The sequence below is a fragment of the Lichenostomus cassidix genome, chromosome 1Ab, assembly GCF_008360975.1.
Source record: "Lichenostomus cassidix isolate B80296 chromosome 1Ab, HeHo_3.0, whole genome shotgun sequence".
Classification (NCBI taxonomy): domain Eukaryota; kingdom Metazoa; phylum Chordata; class Aves; order Passeriformes; family Meliphagidae; genus Lichenostomus; species Lichenostomus cassidix.
Genome location: NC_139481.1, coordinates 4,086,997 through 4,111,081, shown reverse-complemented (window position 1 = coordinate 4,111,081; position 24,085 = coordinate 4,086,997). Strand labels below are relative to the sequence as shown.

Genomic DNA, 24,085 nt, shown 5'->3' with positions numbered 1-24,085 from the left:
AACAGCAGCCTCATTAGCCCAGCCCTGCTTCAGCATGCATTCTACCCATCAGCAGCCCTGGGGAAGATTTAAACCATTAGGGAGCAAAATGTGTGATTTTGGAGTGTTTTTTATGTATTTTCCTGCTGGACTGTGTGGTGTCCTGAGCAAAATGGGTGTTTTGCTGCAGGAACTGGAAGGAGATCACACCCTGGCCTGGCAGTGGTCAAAGGGAGACTTGTGAATGGGAAAATAAAGAAGTCATCTATTTAAACCCATCGATTTTAAAAGGAGAATTTTTTTGCCATGAGCTGGGTGAGCAAGGAGTGTGAAATGGCAAAACCACATGGATTTCTGGCTCTTGTCTTATTGACAACAGTAGGGCTTAAGCTAATGTTGAAAATGAAGTATTTGTTTAAATATTGAAAAAAATATACATTCCAGGATTATGGTCTTTGATGATTAGTTGGATGATTGTTTAAGAAACATAAGGACAAGAGCTCTCTTGGCCCAGCTGATAGAAAAGTCTTACATTCATCTCTTTCTGCCATGGAAATTTAACTGGTTTTAACAGCAAAACACCAAAATTCAAGCGGGAGGTGAGTTGAATCTCACTCTCCCAAGGGAAAAGAAAATAAAATTATCAAGCCACAGATTTCTGCTGGTGAGCAACAGAAGGAAGTTACAATTTCAATCAGTATTTGACTGTCAGTCTCTAAAAACTACAAACAACACAGGCAGAATTAAAAAAATTCACCCTTGGGATTGAGATATGGATGTGTCAAATATCTGTTCTTCAGTAATTTAGTCATTTCTTTTGGCACTCAGGGCACGAATATAAATCTCTTTATATTTGTCTCAGACTGAGTTTCAAATTCTTCTCTGATGGAAAACTTCTTTTCTATTGTTTTTGGTATTTGATGAATAGATCTTTATTTTCCAGAAGGATAATCTGAAATTTGCAGCAGACAAAATACCAATTAGTACAGTAATTTGAAAGCTCCATCATTGCTTTTCTTGTACTGGAGGAGACATCCATGATGGATTCTGTCATATTTGGGGTTTTTTATTTGCTTGTTTGTTTGGCTGGGCAATTGATTTGAAACGTCCTAACATGGAGTTTCTTTTAAAACATCTCTACAAGTTTTGAATGCATTTTGAAGGAAAATTCCCAGATGTATCTTCTTACATAGTAAAGAGGAAATTTTTTGACACATTTATCACAAAAGCACCTCTAGAAAGTTCTTAGCCTCACTGACTTCTTCAAATACTTTTAACACAAAGGTGTGCAACCATATATTCAAGGGGATTAGGATTTTAAGTTAAAATTATTATTATCAGAATATTTTCAGTAAATTTAAAAATTCATATATTATTTCTTTTAAAAAGTAAACAGTCAGAAAGGAAGATGAAAATGTGGCTTGGAAAACCAGCTGTCTCCAGTGCCACCCAAACAGTGAGTCAAACATGGAATAGAGCTGTTAACCCCAGCGAGAATATCTACCCCACTGGTCTGTTAAATATATTTCCTGGAATTGCATGTACTTATTTCATGCTTGGAAAGACACATAAAACCTCATAAAAGTGCTAGGAGGGGGATAAATAACCAAAAAGGTGTTGTGACAGGAAGTCTGCAGAGAAATGATTAACCAAGCAAGACTTTCGCTTGTGAAGCAAGGGGAAGGATGGGAAGGATTTTTTTGTTCAAGAAGGATGGGAAGGATTTTTTTGTTTTGAGAAAGGAGGGGTGGAAAAGGAGCTCATGAAGAGGAAAAAATCCCTGACAGGCAAAAAAAGGGAAAGCAAGGGAACAAGAAGTGATATTCCCAGTGCTGCTCCTCTGAAGAGCACTTTGGGAAGTGTCATCTTGTCCACAGCTGGTTCCAGATGTTCAGAGCAGAGAGAGGAACAAACAGCAAGCTGGCTAGGCAAAAACTCAGCTCTGGTGGTCTTTTAGAATTGCTTTCTTTAGCACAAAGCTGCTCCGTGATTCAGTTATGGAGATGAGGTTGGTGCAGAAAGGATGTATAATAAAATCATTTTGGGGCTGTAAGCATCCAGCTTAGTTCCATTAGAGAAAAGCACTGCCTGGTGCTGCCAGTCCTTCCTCCTGCTGCTGTGATCATCACAGATGTGGTGATCAGCTCAGTATCCCTTCAAAACCAGGGAGGTTGGGCAAGTTATGGGTTGTTTTCCTCAGCAGTGGAACTCACAGCATTTTCCTTTCAGCCACACATCTGTCACTGTCCTGAGGGGGAAGCAGGGATGGGAATTGTGTGACAATGATCTATTAAAAAAAAAAAAGAATCACACAGTCCATGAGACATTATTTTTTTCCCCCTCAAATACTAATTTTAGATTGGATTTATAATCCCAGACCTCTAGGGTCAAATGGGATCTGGAGAGAGGACAAAGTCCATTTCTTCCACGTCTGCTTCAGCACCAAAAGTTACTGCTGTGGCAATAGGAAAGGGTTTTATTATTTCCAGTTCCTGAGGGGATCCACAGTCAAGGAACATTACCTTAGCCCTTGTGAAGCTCATTTGATCTGTAAAGAGCTTTACAAGAATAACTCACCCTCATCAGAAGTTGGCAAAGAGCTACAATCATTTCTGCACTACCTGCAAGAAACTCTGATGCTGTGAATTTAGGGATAATATCCAGATTTCCTCAGAAAATCTGTGTTGAAATGAGACAAGGATCACAGACCTGATCCATCTAAAGTGCACCAAGCTGGTGGCAGATCAGTCACCTCTGATTTCCACTGCATTTCAAACAGGGATGGAAAACCTCCAAACTCAGGTGTCAACCACATCATGCATTGATCACATCATTAAACCCTCAGATCTTCCACAACAAGGAATATATTCCACTGAAGGCAATAGCAGAACATCTGCTTATTCTAAATGTGCAGATTCTCTCCTTACACACCAGACCTCCCTGCCTTTTCCAAATTATTTTTCATATTTAAATATAATATTTAATATTATAAAATATAAAAATATTTTCTATTTTTGCTGTGCTCTGGGACAAGGCTGCACCATGGATTATACCCTGGGAGTGACTGCTGGGATTCAGCACAGAAAATATGTGACAATGAGAACCTAAATATACAACACAGAGTGATTTTTCCCGAGGCAGCTGTAAATCTGGAGCAGAGAACACAGTTTGGAAAGGTGCTACTCACATTTATGGAACAGCAGCTGTAAATTATCATAGCCTCTCTCACTTCAGAAAATCTATGGCAATTCAGAGCAGCTCTGGAAGTATCCCTGAATTCATGAAGGGAATTTAATACTCAATACTTCAACACATTTCAGGAAATGAGAGAGTTAGTACATTTATATGGAGGTGCAATTCAGAAAGCCATGCGAAAAGAGAAATGTCTAAAGCCTTTAAAAAGGCATGACTGTATACATTTGAATATCAATCTTCCCCCTAGGATCTCATGAGCAAACACAAAGTACAAGGCATTTCAATTTGCTGTTTAAAATTTCATGGATGGAGTAACCTGAGCTATACAAACCGTGGCTTCTCTGGGCTGAAAACACAGGAACCTTTCAAACTGGGTGCAGATTTTGGTCAATCTGCCATTCTCTGCTCCAATCTCCTCAATTCCACCAGCTTTAATAAACATTGCTCAGTCCATAGAAATTGGCAGATAAGCCTTGAATTGATATGGTAAACCAAATAAATCTTAAAACAGAATATGTTAAAAATACATAAAAATACGTGAAAAACCAGTATATTTTGAGTTACCTATTGGTTAAAAATATGATTTCAATAGATGATAACCATCTGGATGGGTTTTATCTATTTGTTCACCCCAAAGCAACAAACACACTTTAATAAATGCAGAACAAAAAAGAGTGAAATCAATCGACACCTTTTGTTTTACAGGAACAAAGCAAACATCAGGCCAAAGAATTAGCCTTTTCCAGAAATTTATAAACACCTGAAAAGAAGAGCTGATAATGAATGTGCTCCTTCAAGCAGAACAGGCACACAGTGACTGCAAAGCTATCGTAATGCAGCACGGTGTGCCAGTGGGAAATAAACACACATCAAGAAATCTTATTATTTCTGTGATTGTGCCCCAACACGAGCAATTCTAATGAGTACAACAGCAAATGCTTCCCTGCAATCCCTCTGCAGGTGTTCTGCTCACCCAGAGAGCAGTGAGAACCAAGTTTTGGCAAACTTCTTTGGGCCCAGAAGGTATTTGAGGGAGAGAAATTTCCCTCAAATTTATTCTCTTAGCTTACAAATCTGCAGGTTATTTCAGTAAGGATGCACATGGAGCTGCAGCATTACCAATGGCTTTATTTTTTTTGCAATATATTTTGGGTTTGGGGTAGTCTATTGCTTTGTTCTGCTCTTTATTTCCTTGAATGCTCCAGTAATTCTAATTTCCCATCCAGCAGTGCAAATCTCATATAATTCTAATGAAGTCAATGGTTAGGATTACTGCTTTTACCCCTAAGATAGCCAAATTTTTTATTTCTGGGCCAACCCAATATTTTAAACAGTTCCATGTAATTCCTCATGTGGTGGGAACAATTTAGACAATCCTGAGGACAAACAGTTATTTCCAGGGAGCCTTTGGCTGCATCTTTCAAACAAGAAACTTCCACCAAATGTCAAACTCATAAAACTACACCTAGAAGCAATCCATCATTTCATTTTTGCTTCATAAGATATACTCAGCTCACTTCGAAAAGTATCAGGAACAGATTGTCTGTTGCAGTAAATAATTACAGTCCATTTACAGACAAAGAAGGTTTTCTGATTTATGTCCAAAAAGATCTGACCTGCAGAAAAGTACAATAGTTATATCTCCAATCCAAGGAGAAAACTCTTCTCATATCTCATGTATTTTATGTCTCTTAAAGAGTTTTATTTCCACATAGTGAGTATCCTACTTCCCTGATATTGATGATTTTATTCATTAAGTGTCCTCATTTTAAAGCCTTTCTTGATTTAATTAACTTTTATGGATATTTTCTTTCAATGTCTATGCTTTTCTATTAGGAAAAGCACCAAGTGCTTTAATGTTCTGTAATTTAGAATGGCCACATATTGCTCTGCAGGTCAAAATCCAAGGAGTTCATGGTAAAATTAAAAACTGTCTCAAGGTTGTTCAAAAGCTTTCTCCACTATTTAGGAGACAGACAATAAAACCTTTGACATTCCAAACACACAGTAGATTCCTGCTTAAAAGTAACCCATAAAACCAATGGATTTTAGGAGGATCAGAGTTCAGGATACTTCAAAATCTCCTCTTCCATTTGCTTCCCCAAACAAACCTGTCCTGAGATAATTCACACTCCCCTTTATGCTTTGATCCACAGGCCAAGAATGCAAGTATTCTGTCCCAAACACCAAAATAAAGAACTTATTTTCTCATAAAGGAGGCTCAGAATCATCTTATTGCAGTTTTGAGACCATAAAGCTTTTTGGATAGGTGCTCTGAAATAAAATCAATATTAAATTGAACCACCTGGGTTGTACCCAACTCCTGCAGGTGAAAAAAGTTGTGAGTGACTCTCCAAAATCTGCCAAACTTCAGCTGTTTAGCTGTGCTGGTGGAGGATATCTCTGCCCTCAAACCACAAACACAGAGGGAGAAATGAGACCAGGATGGGTGAAAAGTGTTGGTTCAGCCTGGAAACTCCTCTGTGCTCCAGACAGACTCTGAGGTGGCTTTGAATTGGGTTTGAATTGGGTTTGAATTGGGTTTCAGTCTGCTGGGAAGAAATTCAGCTGAGCAAAGTGCTGGAGATGAGAGGCTGTGCAACCTACACTGTTCCAGGTGATAAAAAAAGAAAAAAACCCAATGGATTAGTGAACTTCACAGTGCAAATCCTCCCAGCAGCTTTGTAAAGTAATGAGTTTGATGCTTGAATGGGCCAGTGGCTCTGAAGGCAAATCATTGTTCGGTTTATCTTCTCCTCCTTTGAAAACGTGTCTGGGGATCTTTAATTTCCAAACAGATCCTTAATTTAATGTGTCCTACACAGGAGCTACCCCTGGCACCCCAACCCTCCCTGCTCTGTCAGCACCAGGAGTTTCCATCTCAGTCTCATCCAAGGGATGAAGTGGGAACACCACAAATCACCCTGTCCTGACCTGCTGCTGCTCTGCTTTCATCTCTGGTTGCACCAACAGCACTTCTTGCTCTCTGTGAGTTTCCAGTTCAAAAGGAATTGGAGATTAGAACCTTTTGTTCTCGAATTGTTGGTGCTGGCAGCTCAGAAGAGCTTTGTAACCACTGCTTGGGAGCTAATGGTCTTAAGCCCTTCCTCAATATTCATTACAAACTCCTGATTCACCTTTCATCTAGCAATTCCCCTATCAGTTTTATCACAGCCTTACTAATGCTTTTAATCATATGTATTCAGCTTTATCTGAATTTACGGCATAAAAGAAGTAATTTATAATCCCAGCAATGGGAAAGAAAGGGGCTCTGGTTTGACCAGGAGAGCTAAAAATGCATTTATACTACAATCCTGCATGCTTTTTCAGAGAATCAAGATGTTGTGTCATATTCCACTTTGAACAAGTCCAGAGTAAGCTCCTTAAATACATGGTTCAGGAGATCTGGGAGAAATGGCAAAGTTTCCCACTTTCCAGAGCTTTGTCCCAGAACAAGAGGAATTTGGAGCAATTTCTCAGAGGTAATTAAGCACCTAAATAACCTTAAATTTTTACTCCCATATTGCTGCAAAAAGACCCAGATTTACCAGTATTTTCCTATTGTTTTTTATCAGGGGTCTTACCAGTGCTCACTGCTTCTCTGCCTCACTCAAATTGTTGTTTTTTGGACACAAAAGTCACACAAGGACTCTGTGGCATTTAGGGAGTTTGGTCATCAATGAAAATATGAGTTTCCTGCTAACAGCAGAGGTAAAACAAATGCTTTTGTTACCTTTTCTCATAGATTTCTCTCCACTTTGCCATCTTGCTTTTGGGGTGTTTTTTGGTCACAGAAGGTGACTCTTCCATTTCTGCTGGATATCTCCCAGCTCTGCATGGCTTTTGTGATTTTATCATAAAGTTTTCCTGAGGTTAAATCCCAACTGCATTTGGCATGCATCACCCAGAGGTCAAGATTAGCTGCACACGATGAGATATGGCAAAAAAAAGGATTTCTTGAAAAATACTCAGTACCTTTGAGGGTAATTGAGAAGTAAAATAAGGAGCAGGATGAGGACTGACATTTGTAGTGGTGACAGTAATAATGTGTCAGAAAGAAATAAAAGAGCCAATCTCAACTGAAGATGAATTGGTGTGAGTGACAGGTAGATTTATTTGTTTATTTATTTGTTCATTCCCTTTCAAACTTGCTCTCAGAACTGAAGAGAGACAATCAACACAGAGCCCCTGTGGTGCCAGAGACCAGAATCAATCACACTTTAAACCAATTAACTCTAGATGTGAAAAGTAATATACATATCGGAAGAAAATGTTGAAAAATTAAATTATTGCTCCCCCTTTCCCTCTTGGAGGGCAATTGTGCCTCTGCTGAAACAAGATTCTGAGTGTTCCTTAAACGGAATTTTCCCTTTTCCCCAGCTTTGTCAATTATATATTTTGGAAAAGTCCAAAGGGCCTATTCTGCAGAGTGGGCAGACTCAGCAGATTCCCAATCCTTCTTCCAAGCCATTCTAATTGTTGAAAATTAGCTACCAGGAGATAAAACTGAAATTCTTTAAGAATTGATCCACTCCACTTTGACACTTCAATCAATTAGAATAGCAATTCTATTCACACCCTGAGCATTCCCAGATTTATTTTTCCATGTCCTGTACCTGAAAATGAATGTAGTGAACCAACTGATGCCCAAACTGTGTGAATAAGCCAAACTTGGAAAAAGGTTTGCAGAATACAAGGTGGTTATGAATTTTTGCTTAAACTAACTTTTTGATTTATTGTCTTTCCAGAGGAATTTCAATTACTTGCATTCCTTCATCAGGAATCAGGAACATGAAGAAAAACAAGCAGTAACAAAAGTTCAAAGAGGAATTAGTCCTAACACAGACAAACACAAATGTTTTATGCTAGTCAAAAAGTAATTGTGAGGAATTTATTTTTGGTCAGGCAAGATTCAGATCTCATGTATTTTAACTTTCCTCAAAATCAGATTCAGATTGGGTTTGTTATGACACAGAATTCAACCTCTATCTTCATTTTTTATTCCAAGCCAGTCCTTCCATCTGCAGCAAAAAGCAGCCATTGCACTCCAGCCCTGAATTTCCTGTAACCACAACAATCTGTAAGTGCAATTCTCAGAGCTGCTGTCAGCACAAAGCACATCTTCCCTTTTGTTGTATAATAGAGGAGGATAAAGAAAAGCAGGGTGGATACACTTGTACACCGAATTTGACATGAAAAAGGAAAAGTCAACAGCAGTAAAACCATACCCTGCAGGAGCACTGCTGGTGGCTTTCTAGCTGAGCCAGATTTCCACTCAGGATGAAAGAGTGAACTCCAACATTTGGCCTCTTTGGGATTTTTTTCTTCCCCAGCTGCTTTATCTGCCCATGGGAGGAAGAGGGAAGAAGTGGCAGTGATTTGTTCATCAGAATTTGCTTGCAGAGCAGATCCTTGTGCTTGCACTTGCTACAGAGAGCTGTTAAAAACTTGCCTTTTACTCCAAGTTTCCAGGATTAACTTGAGCAAAAACCAAGTTCTGCATGCAGCAGTGAACCTCACCATGTCCTTAGCAAGCATTTGCTTTCATGTTGCACAAAATAACCTTTTTTCCTCTTAGAAGATAGTCTACAATTGGATTGTTACTTTGAAATAAGAACCACACCAAAAAAAGTTCAAGAAAATGGAGAAAAAAATCATATTTTATGATAAGTAATTAATAGCTGGATGTGTTCTTCTAGTGGAATGGCATTTACAGCAAGCAGCTATTCATAGAGAAATACTGCTAGGAACACATGTGTGCTCCTTGAATGCTCTCCTCATTGGACATTCTTATATTTTAAACAGTGAATCTACATACAGAGCATATTTTAAAAAAAAAGCAATTAAATGCCCTTTCTAATCACCCTTCCTCATGTACTCATTGCTTCCTGGGGATAATTATTAGCATCAAGAAAGGATTGTGACCATACCTGTGAATGAATTCCAAAAGGCAGCCATTAATTAGAAAGCATTATTTATTTGAAAGTCGATTTATACATATTTGCAGTGGTTGGATAGTGAGAAATGATGGCAGAGGGAATCATAAATCAATAACCAGCAAGCCCAGTTTCATTCAAACAGTCAGAATTCCATGTGAATTGTCTCTAAAATGTAAAGATAAGATTCTCAGCTGCTGGAACTCAATGGCATCACTGCAATTCACACCAGCCAAGCATATGGATCTATACACACAGCTAAATACACCCTTCCTGAGGAATAATAGTAATTTCCCTGCAAAGTCTGGCAATTAGAGCAAGAGCCCATGAGTCAGAGCTCCTGAGAGCTATTCTGGGCTGAGCTGAGCTGCAATCCCTGCCTGGGCTTTGGGAGGATGGAATTCTGCAGCTCTGAGCACCTCAGCCCTGTTTGAGGGTGAAAACCTGGGGGAAAATCAGGTCTTCAGTTCCCTACATTTATTTCTGCCTGTAAATAATATCCTCACTGTTTTCTGCCTTTCTGGGGTGCACAGGTTGTCTGATTAGGCATTTTCTGTGTCCTTCATTCAAATCTAATGGTTTATTCTAAGACAGAAACAGAAAACAGAAAAAATTCCCCAGCAAGGTTGTGGAGTCACTGAGAACAACCAACCACCTGGACACAATTCTGTGCAACGTGCTCTAGAATGAATGAACTAAACAGTAAGAATAGGTTTTACTGTAGTAAGAAATCCCTTAGCAGAAGATAAGCATTGTGCTTTTGCAAAGAGCAGTCAGAATTTAGCAAATGTGCATAATTTTATTTCAGAGCTTCAGCACTAAATGCTATTTCAAAAATGGCAGCCAGGACTGCCCTCCTTAGGATTGGCTTTGAGAAAGTAATTTTCCCCAAAAAAGGCTCCATCTGGGCAGTTCTGTGCAAACACAGAGATGGATCAGCTGGAAAACCACTACATCTTCTCCGTGAGATTCTGAGCTGACATTTCAAGAGGCTCAAATCTACATTTGTGCTTTATTCAGTCAGCAGCAGATCACATCACTGATTTGCTTAGATAGTTATTTGTCAGGCAGCTGAAAAATGGGCTTTTTCAGAGACACTTTTCTATGTCTTCTTTTGGGGTCTGCAGTGCTTCATGTGGGTCACAAGCTGCAGAGGAAAACAGACTGGGAATGTCAAGAATCTGCTGCAGAAATAGTAATAATAAAAAAGTCTCCAAACATATTCCTCAACAAAATTTACTCTCCGACCCATTCCCTAATAGCCTAGTAAAGCTCTGTGCAAGAGCTTTCTTGTTTAAATTTCTGGCTGATGAATGCAGTGCAATTGAAGAAATTCCACTGATGGCTTTGAAAGGAATTTTTTCAGCCTGTAAAAAAGGAGTGAGATCAAGCAAGGGGAGCAGCAAGACTTCCCAGCCCTGATTTCTACCCCAGGCTCTGCCAAGTTATTTTCTGCCTGGCTCAGGACATTTATGTTTCTCACCTTATCCAGCTCCTGAAGGGAAAATCCATAGCCTTAATGCTCTCAGAGGTGCTTTGTGGGGCTTAGAGAATATCAGTCAAATTTGGAGATGCTCAGACAGTGAAAGGCAGGTCTTGCAGTCTGCAGGTGATGCTGGTCAGTGCCAACACATCCAGTGTCACCTCCTCGTGGGATAAACACTGTGGAAGTGTGAACTCGAGCATCAAGTCCATCTCAGCTCACAGGTTTTTGATTTTGAATATATCCAGGAGGTTGCAGGTAGGTCACTGGAGTTGTTATTCTCAGTAGCACTGAATTTCAGCTCAGCCCAGGTTCCTCTGACTTCCCCATGCTCCTGGGATGCTGTTCATTTCCTTTTCCTTTTCCCCTTCCCTTCCCTTTTCCCCTTCCCTTCCCTTTTCCCCTTCCCTTTTCCCCTTCCCTTTTCCCCTTCCCTTTTCCCCTTCCCTTTTCCCCTTCCCTTCCCTTCCCTTCCCTTCCCTTCCCTTCCCTTCCCTTCCCTTCCCTTCCCTTCCCTTCCCTTCCCTTCCCTTCCCTTCCCTTTCCTTCCCCTGCTGAATTACAGAGGTTAATAAATTGCCATGTGTCAGCCAAAGCACAGATCCTGATTTCCACACAGCCTGGGGCAAAGATGAAGTAATCCAATTTATAATCTACAAGTAGAGTTATCTCCTTTTTCAAAAATTGCTGCATTTCTTCACTGCTTACCCCAGTGTGCTGGTTAAGATGAAGCTCCAAGCATGATTTTGGTTTTAATCATGTAAAAGACAGAGGTACAAGAGCTCCTATTTGCAGAGGAATTTGGGAAAACCTTCTTCCCTTTGCCATGGAAATGACCAGGCAATTTTCCTGTTCCAGGTGCTGGGGAAAGGGTGAAAGCAGAGACTCAATATTCCTCTTTCCCTTTCATCTGCTTGGAGACAGTGCACTCCCACAGCAAAAATACAAACACCATGTTTAACATGTTTTTCACTTCAAAGATGATGCTTAACATGTTTTTTTACTCCACTGACAACCAAACCATTACAACTTTACAGCCCTTAGGTCAGAGCAAGTACTTGGTAAAAGCAGAAAAAGATGCAATAACAGGTTTAGAGAAGAACTATGTGCTATCTGACCTTTCAGTGACATCTTTGTACAACACTGGGAAAAATCTCTTGGGGAACAATCCTCCAGATTAGCTGCTGTGACTCTGGGCTTGTAGTTCAAGTACAAGAATAAAATACCTTTCAGACAGTGGCAGTGATGGTTAATGTGTGATTCTGTGCTCTGCACCCGCTGCTCTCAGGTTACAGAGAGACAAAAGGAGAAATTCCACACCAGGCACTCTGGAAGGGCTTGAAAAGGAGCTGCACATGGAGATTTAACTCATAGATATAAGGTAAGTGACCAGGCAGTTTCCACTAATCCCTTTTATAATAATTTCTGAGAAATGAAACAAATCCCTGAGTATCTCCTAGGTAGATACCACATGTCAGGGTTGGTTTCAGTAGCTCAATTTCCACGTGGAAGATCCCTTTGCTGTACCTTTCTCACCACCTATTCAATGACTGGATTTCTTCCAAAAACACAGTTTTGCCCATCAAACCAATTTTCTATTTTATATTTAAGGGGAGAATCAGAAGGTCTTTGCCTCATCCACATGGTTTGCACACCAAGAACAGTTCTACAACAGCATCTCCCAGATTTTCCTGCCTTTCTGCTCATGAGAAAATTGTCAGCTACCCTTGGCTGAAAGCACCCAGGGATGGATAGCCAGCAATGGCAGGAGTGGAGCTGGAAAAGCAGTTGCTTCATGGAGTAGATTTTGGCACAAGGGGACATAGATCACTCCTTTGTAACTGTTTTGAGCTATAAACCACCTGATGTGTCCACAGTTCTTCCTCTGAACACAAAAATCAGTATTTAAAGCAGTTCTCACAACTGCAGCCATGAGAGAGACACCTTTCCCTTATTTACCTGTGAGTTCTAGCACAAGATAACCAAAACCCCCACTGGGTACCAACAGCAGCATTTTTCCCTTCAGCATCCCAAATCTCAGCCTCCTTCCCATCCCTGCACTCCCCAAGTATAGTCAATTGTGTGAAGGTGACCAAACCTGTCTGCAAACTCAGAAATTGCCTCCTGGAACTGAAGAACAGCAGTTGGCAGAGGAAAAAAAAATTTTAAAAAAATCCCCAAAAAATCCCCCCCAAAAAATCCCCCCAAAAAGTTGCCCCAAAAAAAATCCCCTGAGCTCCTCATGACATGAAGGATGGAGCTGAATGATGAAAGACCCAAAATTGAAGGATTTTCTCCACTCAGACAGTGGTTATGCAGTTCAGCTGCTGCTCATTGTATTGGAAACAGCTGTCATAACATTCTGTTCACTTCAAAAGTACATAATAATTAAAACATTTGGGTAATTAGGAGATTCAGCTAGAGGCAGTAAACCAGGTGATCCCCACTGCAATTAGAACTGAGAAAGGTAGAGTTCTTTGCTGCTTTTAGGCAAAGCAATTAGCAGAAATTACTCAGAGTTTTGCTCTCGCAACTAAACAGATTGTAAGATAAAATTACCTGCTGGGGCAGGTGGGCTCTGACCCAGTCAGGGAGGGGCTGATGGGGAGATGGACAGATCTGAAAAAGAATTCAGCAGCCATAGCCTGAGAGAAAAACCAGGAAGGATTCTGTGTTTGACTCAGGAAATAGCAGAATTCTGAGGCTGGGGGGAAAGAATTCCTTTAAATCCATAAAAGTTGCTTTAAAGATGTCTGTGATTGATTTGTTGCCTTTATCCACTTGAAAGTGTTTGGTTATAGAGAAGAAAACCTGGAAGCAAACCCTTGCTGAAAGCAGATTCTGCTTTCATTTGGAAGTTTATATGCCAGAAGAGCTGAGATGGAGCTGTTTGGGAGGCAGAGAAACCTTTTTAAAGATTTTAATTTATATTCTTCTTATCCTTCCTTATATTTCAATAAGAATTTTCACAGAACTCAAATCATGAAATTAAAAATTAACCCCTTATTCATCTATTATCCATATTAGAACTTTGTGAAATCAGAATAAATCTAAAAACATTAACCAGAAGTCAAAGATTTCTTTGGTCAAAAGACTTTACAATGTTGCCCTGTCACACTCAAAGCTATAATTTCCCTCCAGTCTCATTGAAACAGATAAAAATAGAAAGTGTGAGGGTAGGAGGAGCAGGAGGGAATCCAACTTTTGCCCCCAGGTTTTGAAAAATAAATGAGAGAAGTAGCTCATTGCTATTATTAGCCACCCAAAGGCAAAATTTTAGCAGACTTTGTATCAGTGGAAAATCCATTTATAACTCGCTTTGATTTCTGTTCCACTTCCACACTAGGACAAGGAAATGATAAGCTGTAGCTACATCATAAACCCAAACATTTATGGGAATTCCTGTAACAAATTGCCACACGTTTGAAGATACGTTGTTTTCCTCACTTGGGCTTCTCAGACTTTCAAATACACTCATGGCATAAATAGAAAACAATTTTTTCCAGCTAATTCTTCAAGTATTTTAAGACATACACACAGAGCTGAGGAAGGCAAACTTTAATTTTTGGGCACATTCTCCACCCTGGGCTGCCCTGATGTTGTGTTAGTGCTGCAGGGAGAAAACCCATTTTGTAGTCCACACCACTGAATTTCTCCCCTTTTTTGACTTTTATGGGGAAAGAACATTCCTCAGTTTTGTTACATCCTCTAGAAGAAAGAGAATAATCTCCCAGCCCTAATGTTTCTTTCAACAAAACTGTATTTTCCAGTGAAAATGGTTTTTATGCAGAACTTTCAGCATGCCCTCATAATAACATTTAAAGGGCAAAAAGCATTTTTATTTTGTCCAAACGCTGCACAAACACCAGCTAATTAACCTCAGCAAGTCTTTAAAACAGGCAAATACTGTCAGCTCTGTTTAGCAGGCAGCACAGTGAAAACATGAAATTAGTGTTCTGCTGAAACGTCCACAGTGAAATAGTGGGAGAATTGGGGTTATATATGGAGATTTTTTACTTTTTCCATTGAGTAATTCACTAGGCAGAATTGTAAAATATCTGCTATAAGTCTCAGGGCTGCACAAGTATCTGCACAGAGGGGGATGAATGATGGGCAGAAATTTTCCCTTTTCCAGTGTTCATTTGAAGTCATAGCTGCAGTGTGATTGAGAGCAAAGACACCTCAAACAACATATTCACTGATTATTGGCACAGAATCACCAACGCTGAGAGAACCACGATGTGTTTTCAAAGGTTTTATGAAAAACTGTCATTTCTCTTGTGCAGTAAATTCTGGAATGTGACTTCTACATAGCACAGAAATACCATGCTGGAATGAAGAGCCTATTTATCCTGTTATTTTATTTATTTATTTATAATGATATAATTCATAACAATAATAATAATTTTAAATTATTTGTTTATCCTGTTTATTTATCCTGAGCTATTTATCCTGTCAGGACCAAACTCAGGTCTGAAAAGACATTGATTTCACAGCAGCTCCCTTGAAAGATTTCTGAATTTCATAAACATCAGAGCTCTGTGGCTCCTCAGGTGTGAGGGGATGAACCAGCAGAGTCCCAAGAAATATACATATTAAAAAAAATATATATATATAAATATATAAAAATGAGTGCACTTGCAAGCAACAGCTGTCATTAGAAATCTTGCAGACAAATCTAGTAAAGTTTCAAAGTAAATTCGTAATTATTTTTTTACTTAGTCTTATGTAGCAAATGGTTTTAGTGCAGTATAATGGAAACAAGGAGAGGCTTTTGGAAAATAGATTTATAGGTTTCTTTAATACTAGCAGTATTCTTGATTCACCTGATTGCCTCTGGAAGTTTATTTCCTAGCAGCTTCCTCTTGACAGAAAAGGATTTAATATCAAACCTGAGATAAATAGTCTCAGTAAAAATGGGTCAGCATTTCCTGCCAGACTGCTTGTTGTCAGAAAATGCTGATTTGATTCAATTCAATTAAAATCCTGTGTTGGAAATGTGACAATTTCCATGGAAGTGTCCTCAGGAAAGGATTGCTCTGTTTGATGATAATGTTTGTAGTACAAAATCAAAGAGTGAGAGATGTGAGATAGAACTGCCAACAGCCTATTTAGACTGCTCTCAAATTTTGGGGATTCATTTTCAAGAGCTGCAATTCTCCCACCTCCCAGTGACTGACAAAAAAATACTGCACAGAGCCCCTTTCAGTCACTTTTGGGGAAGCAGTTATATTTTAACAAATAATTTAGCATTCCTTGGTTTGTAGACAGATTGGTTTTCTACCTGAGCTAATGGGGCACTCAGTAGGATGCTGTGGATCTGAATTCCGGGTCTGATTTATGGCACTGAACCTAAAGGTTTCCTTGCAATTTTTTTTCAAAATTTTCTCAATGCAGAAAAAAAAAAAAAAAAAAAAAAAAAAATTTTTTCTGCCTTCTGCCACAAGTCAGCTGCTCCCTTCACCCTTTCAATGTGTTTTCATCAAGGGAACTGCACAACAAACTGAGGTGCAGCTCACCTGATACACAAACCAGCAGAAAAAGTGGCTTTTTTCTGAATTCCTTTTTGCCTTTTCATGCCAAAACATCTTGCTGCCCATCTGCCTGTGAAGGGAGCAGCGAATGGACATAAATGAGGAATGACTACTCCGAGTGGGAACCCTTAATGAAGCACCAGCACTTGTAAAATTCATTTGGTGACATTAATTGAGTGTCCCTTGCAGAGCATTAATGAGCCAGAGAGACAGAATTGCACCAGAATTGCTCTTCCACAGCTCCACAGCTGAATTTAGCTTCTGAACAGAGCTGGGTTTGCTGGATCCCCTCTGGACTGGTGGGTGAGAAAGCACAGCAGTGGGAATATCTCCCTCCCTTAGGCAATTTTGCAATTTCTGCTCCTGGTGTCACATGTCACCAAAGCTCAGCTGTCACTTAGCAGATGAAAAGATGAAGAACGTGTGGTTGGAACTTCTGCTGACTACAAGAACTTGCATGAAGTGTTCAGGCTTCTTTGAGTTTAATGGTTTTGGAGGTGAACAACCTCAGCTGGCAGTGCCTAAATCATGATACAAATGGCTTTCAAAAAAAAAAAATTTAAAAAGTGCAGACAGCTCTTTACTGCCTTCTTACAGCTCTTTTATCATTCTCTGATGTTTTCTCTTCATTTCTGTTTTGTAGCTTTTTTCCTTTCTTTTGGTGAGGCAATGGTAGAGTTTGGCTTTCCCAGCAGCATTTTATCCTTTTTTTGCTTTCATTTTTTGTTTTAATTAAGAGAAAAAGATCTTCTGTAGGGTCTTAATTCCAGGACCTCTATTCCCTTGGATTCTTTTCCTTTCTGTTTACTGCTACAATTTCTCTGTTCTTTCTATTTTCTCTTCCCCTCTTTGGTGGTTTTCTACAGAACTTTTTCTGTCTCTAATCCCTTTATTTTCTCCTTCACATTCCATGCTTTGTTGCCTCATTCAGGCTTCCATTATCCTTCCAAACAGCTCATCCTGAGGTTTCTGTGCAAGAAAAGCTAATTCACTCCTTACCACTGTTGGTTTATTACTTTATTCTATTTGTGTTATAAATGTGGTTATTATATGATTCACCTCTAAATTGCCTCAACAAATGCTGATGTTATCTCAGTCATATGGTGAATTATGTCTATATTTTTGCACTCATAATAAAATACATTAAAAGCTGGACAGACTGTCTTTGTCCCATCAAACGGAACTGAAATCATATAACTTTAATAAGTAATCTCTAGCTCAAGGGAAGGTTCTTGTAGCCTTGGGTGAGGAACCTGAAAAATCACACAGGTCTCTTTGCAGATTAATTAATATTATTCTGTTCCAATTACCCTGTCAAGCAATCTGAAACGGTGAAAAATCCATAAGAACCTTCCTTTCTGAATGAGGCAAACACAATTTAAATTGACATCCTTCTAGCAGCACAAAAAGGATATATCATCCTTCTTACATTAGTAGGTTGGGACATCAGAAGATGGGAAATCATGGTCACCAAGTTATCTGAGTCCTTCTCTCCCATTTTTGTTTTGTTTCTTGTTTTCCTGTGTCTGGAAATGCAAAGTGGGAGAGAATGAGGTGAATCTGGATCACTGCAAAGGGATGGAGAAATGCTGGAATACTGCAGGACATGGATAACTATTCAGCAAGGAGAAAATAATCTCTCCACTGCTGCTTTGAGCTTTAGCAAATCTGACATTATCAGCTGGGAGCTTTCCTTGTTGGGAGTGATGCTTTAAGGACGTGAATCCTTTTCCTAAAACTTGGAGGTCATTCCAAGGCTTTTCTTCAGACATTGTGGACCTGATTTAAACCACATTTATTTCTGTGATGACTTTGTTGTTCATGTTAACCCTTCTGGAAAACAAACAAACACAAAAAAAAAAAAACCCAACAAAAAAACCCCACCAAAACCAGAAACAAAACAAAACAAAACAAATATATAATCTCTGTGACTAAACCATATGTGATGACTTTGTTGTTTGTATTAACCCCTCTGGAAAACAAACGAACAAACACACAAAAAAACCAACCAAAAAAAAACCCCCAAAACCAGAAACAAAACCAAAAAATATATATAATTTCTGTGACTAAAGCATATCCCAGAATAGAGTTAGTGTGAGTAATGAGATCTCTGCTCTCCTGACTCCTCTCAGCGAAATGAGCTGCTGGAGAGAAGAGCCTGTGCTGCACCAGCCCAGCACCATCTGCAGTGATTCAGCCCTCAGATAATTCCCTTGGTGTAATTACTGCAGGAATCCCCACTTTGGGGCTCTCAGAGATGACAAGTTAACTGCAGGAGCTGACAGGCAGGAGCACCAGGAGCTGAAATCTTCCAACAGCAGATGTGAGTCTGACTTAAGAAAACCCAACCACTCAGCAGCAGGCAGGGATGGAAATTTCTCACTGGTTTCCCTCCATTCTCCTGACCTGGAATTTTAAAAATAAATTTTTAAAAAAGTTTAATAACTCTTTTTCAAGCACTTCCATGGAAAAATCTAGAAAATTTTAGGACATTTTCCCTGTGCCAACACTCTGGTTGTTGCAGCAGCGTTGAAGCCATGAGGAGCTCAGGGTTCAACCTCATGGAATGAAATCCTTAAAAATTCTTCATAATAATTCTTAAGGTTTAATAACTTTTTTCAATCACTTCCATGGACAATATGGAAAATTTTAGGACATTTTCCCTGTGCCAACACTCTGGTTGTTGCAGCAGCATTGAAGCCATGAGGAGCTCAGGGTTCAATCTCATGGAATAAAATCCTTAAAAATTCTTCATAATAATTCTTAAGGTTTAATAACTCTTTTTCAAGCACTTGCATGGACAAGATGGAAAATTTTAGAACATTTTCCCTGTGCCAACACTCTGGCTGTTGCAGCAACATTGAAGCCATGAGGAGCTCAGGGTTCAATCTCATGAAACAAAACCCTTAAAAAGTCTTCATAGATGCCGCTGTTGAGCAGCTAGCAGAGAGATAGAAACCCAGGTTCTCAGGCAAGAAAGGAAGCCCTTTATTATTTTGATTTCCATATATACAGACTTCTCACAGGTCACCCAGATTGGTCAGTCAAAAACCTCCCCTAAGGCCTAATTGGCCAGGCCTGAACTGCCCAAGTCTCGAGACCTTGTTTGCAAAACCATCCAAACTTTATCTTTGTTTACAAAACACAGCAAAATGTTCTCACGAGACAGACCTGTGCTAGCCACACATAATAATTATTAAGGTTTAATAACCTTTTTCAATCACTTCCATGGAAAAATCTAGAGGATTTTAGAACATTTTCCCTGTGCCAACACTCTGGCTGTTGCAGCAGCATTGAAGCCATGAGGAGCTCAGGGTTCAATCTCATGAAACAAAATCCTTAAAAAGTCTTCATAATAATTCTTAAGGTTTAATAACTCTTTTTCAAGCACTTCCATGGACAATATGGAAAATTTTAGGACATTTTCCCTGTGCTTGAAGCAGCATTGAAGCCATGAGGAGCTCAGGGTTCAATCTCATGAAACACAATCCCTAATAAGCCTTCATAATGACATTTTCTGAGCCTCTCCAATGCAATTAGGACATGTTTAAGAGGAAAGGACTCAGGAAGGAGAGAAAATCTCTGTGCTCACACCTCATGGTGCTAATATCAGGTTTCAAGACAGATCAGTATCTTTTGAAATGATGTGAGACGAGGATTCACCTTTGAGAATAATTTTAGCTTTAAAATCTTACATGCTCTGCCTGAATTTAAGGGAAAAAAACCAATTTTTCATCTTGCTTTGTCAGAGTTCATTCACAGGCAAAAAAAGAAGAGATATTTTTCATATTCTTCCAAACCCAAAAATATTTCCAGAGGGATCTCAGCTGCAAAGAAAATGAGGCCATTGAGGGTTAAGCTCTTAGGCTACAGAGGAATTCTAAAAATTTATCAGATAGAAGTAAGCCTATGGTTTTCTAGCATATCAGTATTTACTGAATGGAAAAGCTGTGCAGTGCTAAATGTTAATTTAATATTTTTGTTCTTTGTGAATGATGTTTTCTGTTTGCCAGATTGTCAAAAAAACCAGAGCAAATGTGATTTTGAGGACATCTAACTGTCCCTGTCTTCTGTCCTGTGAGAGGGAATTCTGCAATCCAAAATTCATAAGATCCTTGGGGGCAGATTGGGAATTTTAGCTCTGTAGCCTTCAGGCTGACAAAGTTTTTTTTGTGTTTATTTAAAGAGAGATGCTAGAGGTATATGATAAATATAAAATAAAAAATTCCGTGTAAGATTAGAGAGATAAAATCTGATCTCCCCCAAAAAGCAGTTAAGGGATCTTTGCCCTGCACAGAGACAGCAAGCTGATAAACAGAAATATCTGTAATATGGATTTAAAAAGAAGAGGTTAAAGGGTCCCTCAGATAAAACACCAAGAGATATTTCCTGTGCAGTCAGAGTCAAATGGAATGCACACTTTTCAAGCAGGAGGTGGGATATTGCATGCAAGATGAGAAGATTTATTTCTGCAAAAATTTCCCATATTTATTGGAAATTTAATTGGAATTTATTGGAATTCAATTGGAATTTATTCCATGTTCCACTTCCATGATGCAGCTGAACGAGAGTTCTCTGAAGTGGGACGGAGCTGAGGGACATGTGGGGACAAAAACTAGCACTTGTGCTGAATTCAGGGTGGCTCAGGTCACTGCTGGGGCAGAGGCAGAGCTCTGCAGAAAGGAGTTCTTTCCAAACTGTGATACCAACAGCTGCTGCCTGACAGCACAGCAGGAGGAACAGAGACCATTTGGAAAGGCAAAGAATGGAGAAATGTCTGAAATGCCTTCATGGTTGGTGAGAATGAAGGGATAATAATAAAGGTAATAATAATAATAATAATAAAAATAATAATACCTATAATAATAATAATAATAATAATAATAATTTATAACAATTATTAATAATAATAATTTTAAACAATTCTCCAAGGAAAATGGAAGCAATACTGCAATGATTTGCAATGATTTTCTCTCTGGTTGGTTCAGCAAGGTGGCAAAACAATATCTGAGGCACTCAGCTAAAATCTTACACTATATTTAGGGGAAAATCTGCTTCTCTGCCTTGCTCTCCGTTGATAATCAGTTCATCAGACACCTTTTACAGAAAGAAATTTCATTATCTACTCAAGGAGTGCTTTGGTCCTCCAGGGCACAGGAGTTTACTGATAAATAAAAATAAATACTGATAAAATAAGATAAAACCACTCTAAGTCAGACCACAGCCAGTGCCAGGATGGTGGCTCAGGGGTCAGCCTGAGAACAAAGTCCTGGAGCCTAAATATTCACACAGATCAACTTGGGAGATCTTCTAGTGACTTCAGGAAAAGCTTCAGAAAATGATATTTCATCAACAGAAAATGGTATTTTATCAAATATTAAATATTGATTTAATATTTTTTTCCAGACTAACTTTTATCCTGGACATTGCTCCTGAACCTTCCACAGACTTGTTGGAGAAAAAAGAGAAAAAAGGAAAGAAAAAAAAAATCTGAGTATAAATATTCATCAGTCTGTTATCAGCTTAATATGCTTAAAATCTTGGTGGAGTGCTTAGAGGAGGACAGCTACTGTGCTGGAGTGTTTTTAAGAGAGAAAAGGTTGAAGCTCAGGAAGGGGAATAATGCCATGACATTTCTGGGGCTAAATAACTGATCTGGAGGGGGTAGGATTTATTTTTCTGCTCAGATACTTAAACTCAGCTATTCCTAAATGAAGTTTTCACTAGAATTTTTTTTCCCCCAAAGCTTGTGAAAAATAAAACCAATTATGAGTTTGATTACTTTGCAATCTATAGGTGGAAGGAAAAGTTGGAAGAAACTAATATCATTAACTGTTATAAATTAATCTTTTTTTTCCTCCCAATGGGCTGAATCTCCTTTAGTGGTTTTTAGGCAAAATGTTCATAGTGTGGCTCAAGGTTAGAATGAAGAGATGGAGAAACCTTAGGAGACAATCAGCTAAAGTGGAAACAAGAGTAAAAAAGAAAAAAAAATATATTACAGCTTGTAATATATTGGAAAGTATTCTTCAGGAGAGCTAGATAAGTCTGCAAAGAATGCAGTAAAATTCAGTTTTGTGTTTCTTATGCTTTTCCCTGCCCCTGTTTTGTGCCCTTTTTTATTGAGTCATTATTTTAAGTTCTGCTTTTTGTCAGTTTGTTATTGTAGTTATTAACATTTCCAGTTCTTTGGATAGCTGGGATGTCCAGAGGTTGAACTTTTGGATAATTTTTTCTGAGACAGGAAGTTCCAAAGCTGAGTGGGGTTGTGGTGATACAAGAATTGCATCCAATGTCCTTCAGTCTGCCCTCTTAGAAATCCTAAGATGCTTTTTCATTTCATTTTCATATGATCATCCTGGCCAGAAAATCAGGTTTTATTCTTATATTTCTTTCTTTTTTTTTTAAATGAAATAGCCACTACTTCAAGTTTATCTTCAGCATAAATCAGGATATTTTTTTCATAGCCTTATGTGAAGTTTTCAAACTCTGGACCACATTTTAAACAAAATTACATTTGATTTATACTTGCTATGTGGTGAGTTTCTAAAAGGTGGAAGGGAAGAGATCTGTGGAAATGAGTTGCATCACCCTAACCATGCAAATGAGTTTTGACTCAGGGGAAAAAAAACAAAACTAAACAAAACCCCAAACTCTTTAAAAAGCCACTTCATCATCCCTTTCGTCCTCATTTGCTTTTTTATCTCACTAAAGCTGCTCAGGTTAATGAAGCAAAGCAGAACTTTTGATTAGCAAACCCAAATTATTACAAACAATAATAAAAATGAATCTTTCAGACATTCCTTAGGCACAGAGTTTATAATGTTTTATTTCAAACATACATCACAGGGTGACAGAGCCAGCAGTGCCTGATTGGTCATGACAATACTGTACAAAATATTTGGGTAATCTGGCTGGCTGCCCCTGATTAGAGCTGACAGAGTATTAGAGTAGCAGCATTTGATGGACCATGAGAGCAGCAACTGCCACACCATCTCACAGCAAAGGACATCACTAGCTAGTGATGCTTGATTTTTTAGTCATTTTTGTCTCTTTTCTAGGCATCTCTTTTTTTTTTTCCCCCTCCCTTTTTGGTTTTGGTGGGGTTTTTCTTTTTTTGTTTAGGGGGGTTTGGATTTTTTTTTTTCACTTGTTTTGGATTGGTTTTTTTTGGCTGGCTTTGGATTTTTTTAAATTTTTTTTTTCTTTTTTTGGCTCCCTGACACTCCCTCTCAGCAAGCTGACAGCTGCCAAGGTAATATCTTGGTGATGAGCACCACTAGAGGAACACTGAACACATCCCATTTTCTGTGCTTCACCCATCAGGTTCATTTTACATCCACTGCAAAGAACAGCATTGCCTGAAATGCAAAAGGAAATTATTAGGAATAACAGCAGAGCCTCATTTTGTTGTGGCTGAGAGCACTGGGAGGTATGAGAGCTATAAAACCTTCATTTCCACCCACTGATAAAACAAGGATCCAACATGCAGGATGGGCAGATTGGAATTTTTATCTTATTTTATAGCTACAATAAATGAAATGTTAAATCATTGGAGATAAATGCTTCCTATCTTTATTTGAAGAGTCTAGAGCTCTTAACTTTGGTTTTATAGTTCCCAAAGTGAAACCACCACGGCTGAAAAAATAGGAGAAGCACAAATAAAATGCAGGAGTGGCACAAAGATCCTGTGATCTGAGATATTCATGCAGAACAATTCCACTTATCAATAATCAACCAGCTTGAATGTGAGGCAAGGGATGGATTAGGTGACTTCCCTAACCAATTTTTGATGATTTTAAAAGCTCACACTATCCAAAGGTGTGTTGTGCACCACAGGGCTGTGTGTTTTGTGCACAAATATTGTGTCTGCAGAGTTTCCATGACTCACTGTCGAGCTGAAGTTCTTCTTCTCCCATCTTTACCTCACCTGGGCTCTCAAAAAAGAGCTTCAGCTC

At 38.9% G+C, this 24,085-nt stretch overlaps 1 long non-coding RNA gene across 2 annotated transcripts; it reads left to right on the top strand.

Moving 5' to 3' along the window:
• Window positions 1-5,575: 5,575 nt before the first annotated feature.
• LOC146442790 (uncharacterized) lies at window positions 5,576-6,876 on the top strand. Of its 2 annotated transcripts, none has more exons than XR_014849410.1 (3): window positions 5,576-5,678; window positions 6,575-6,656; window positions 6,750-6,876. It is a non-coding gene; the product is annotated as an uncharacterized LOC146442790 (long non-coding RNA). The 2 variants fall into 2 exon arrangements; XR_014849409.1 differs by having other exon boundaries at window positions 5,576-5,791.
• The last annotated feature ends 17,209 nt before the right edge of the window (window positions 6,877-24,085 follow it).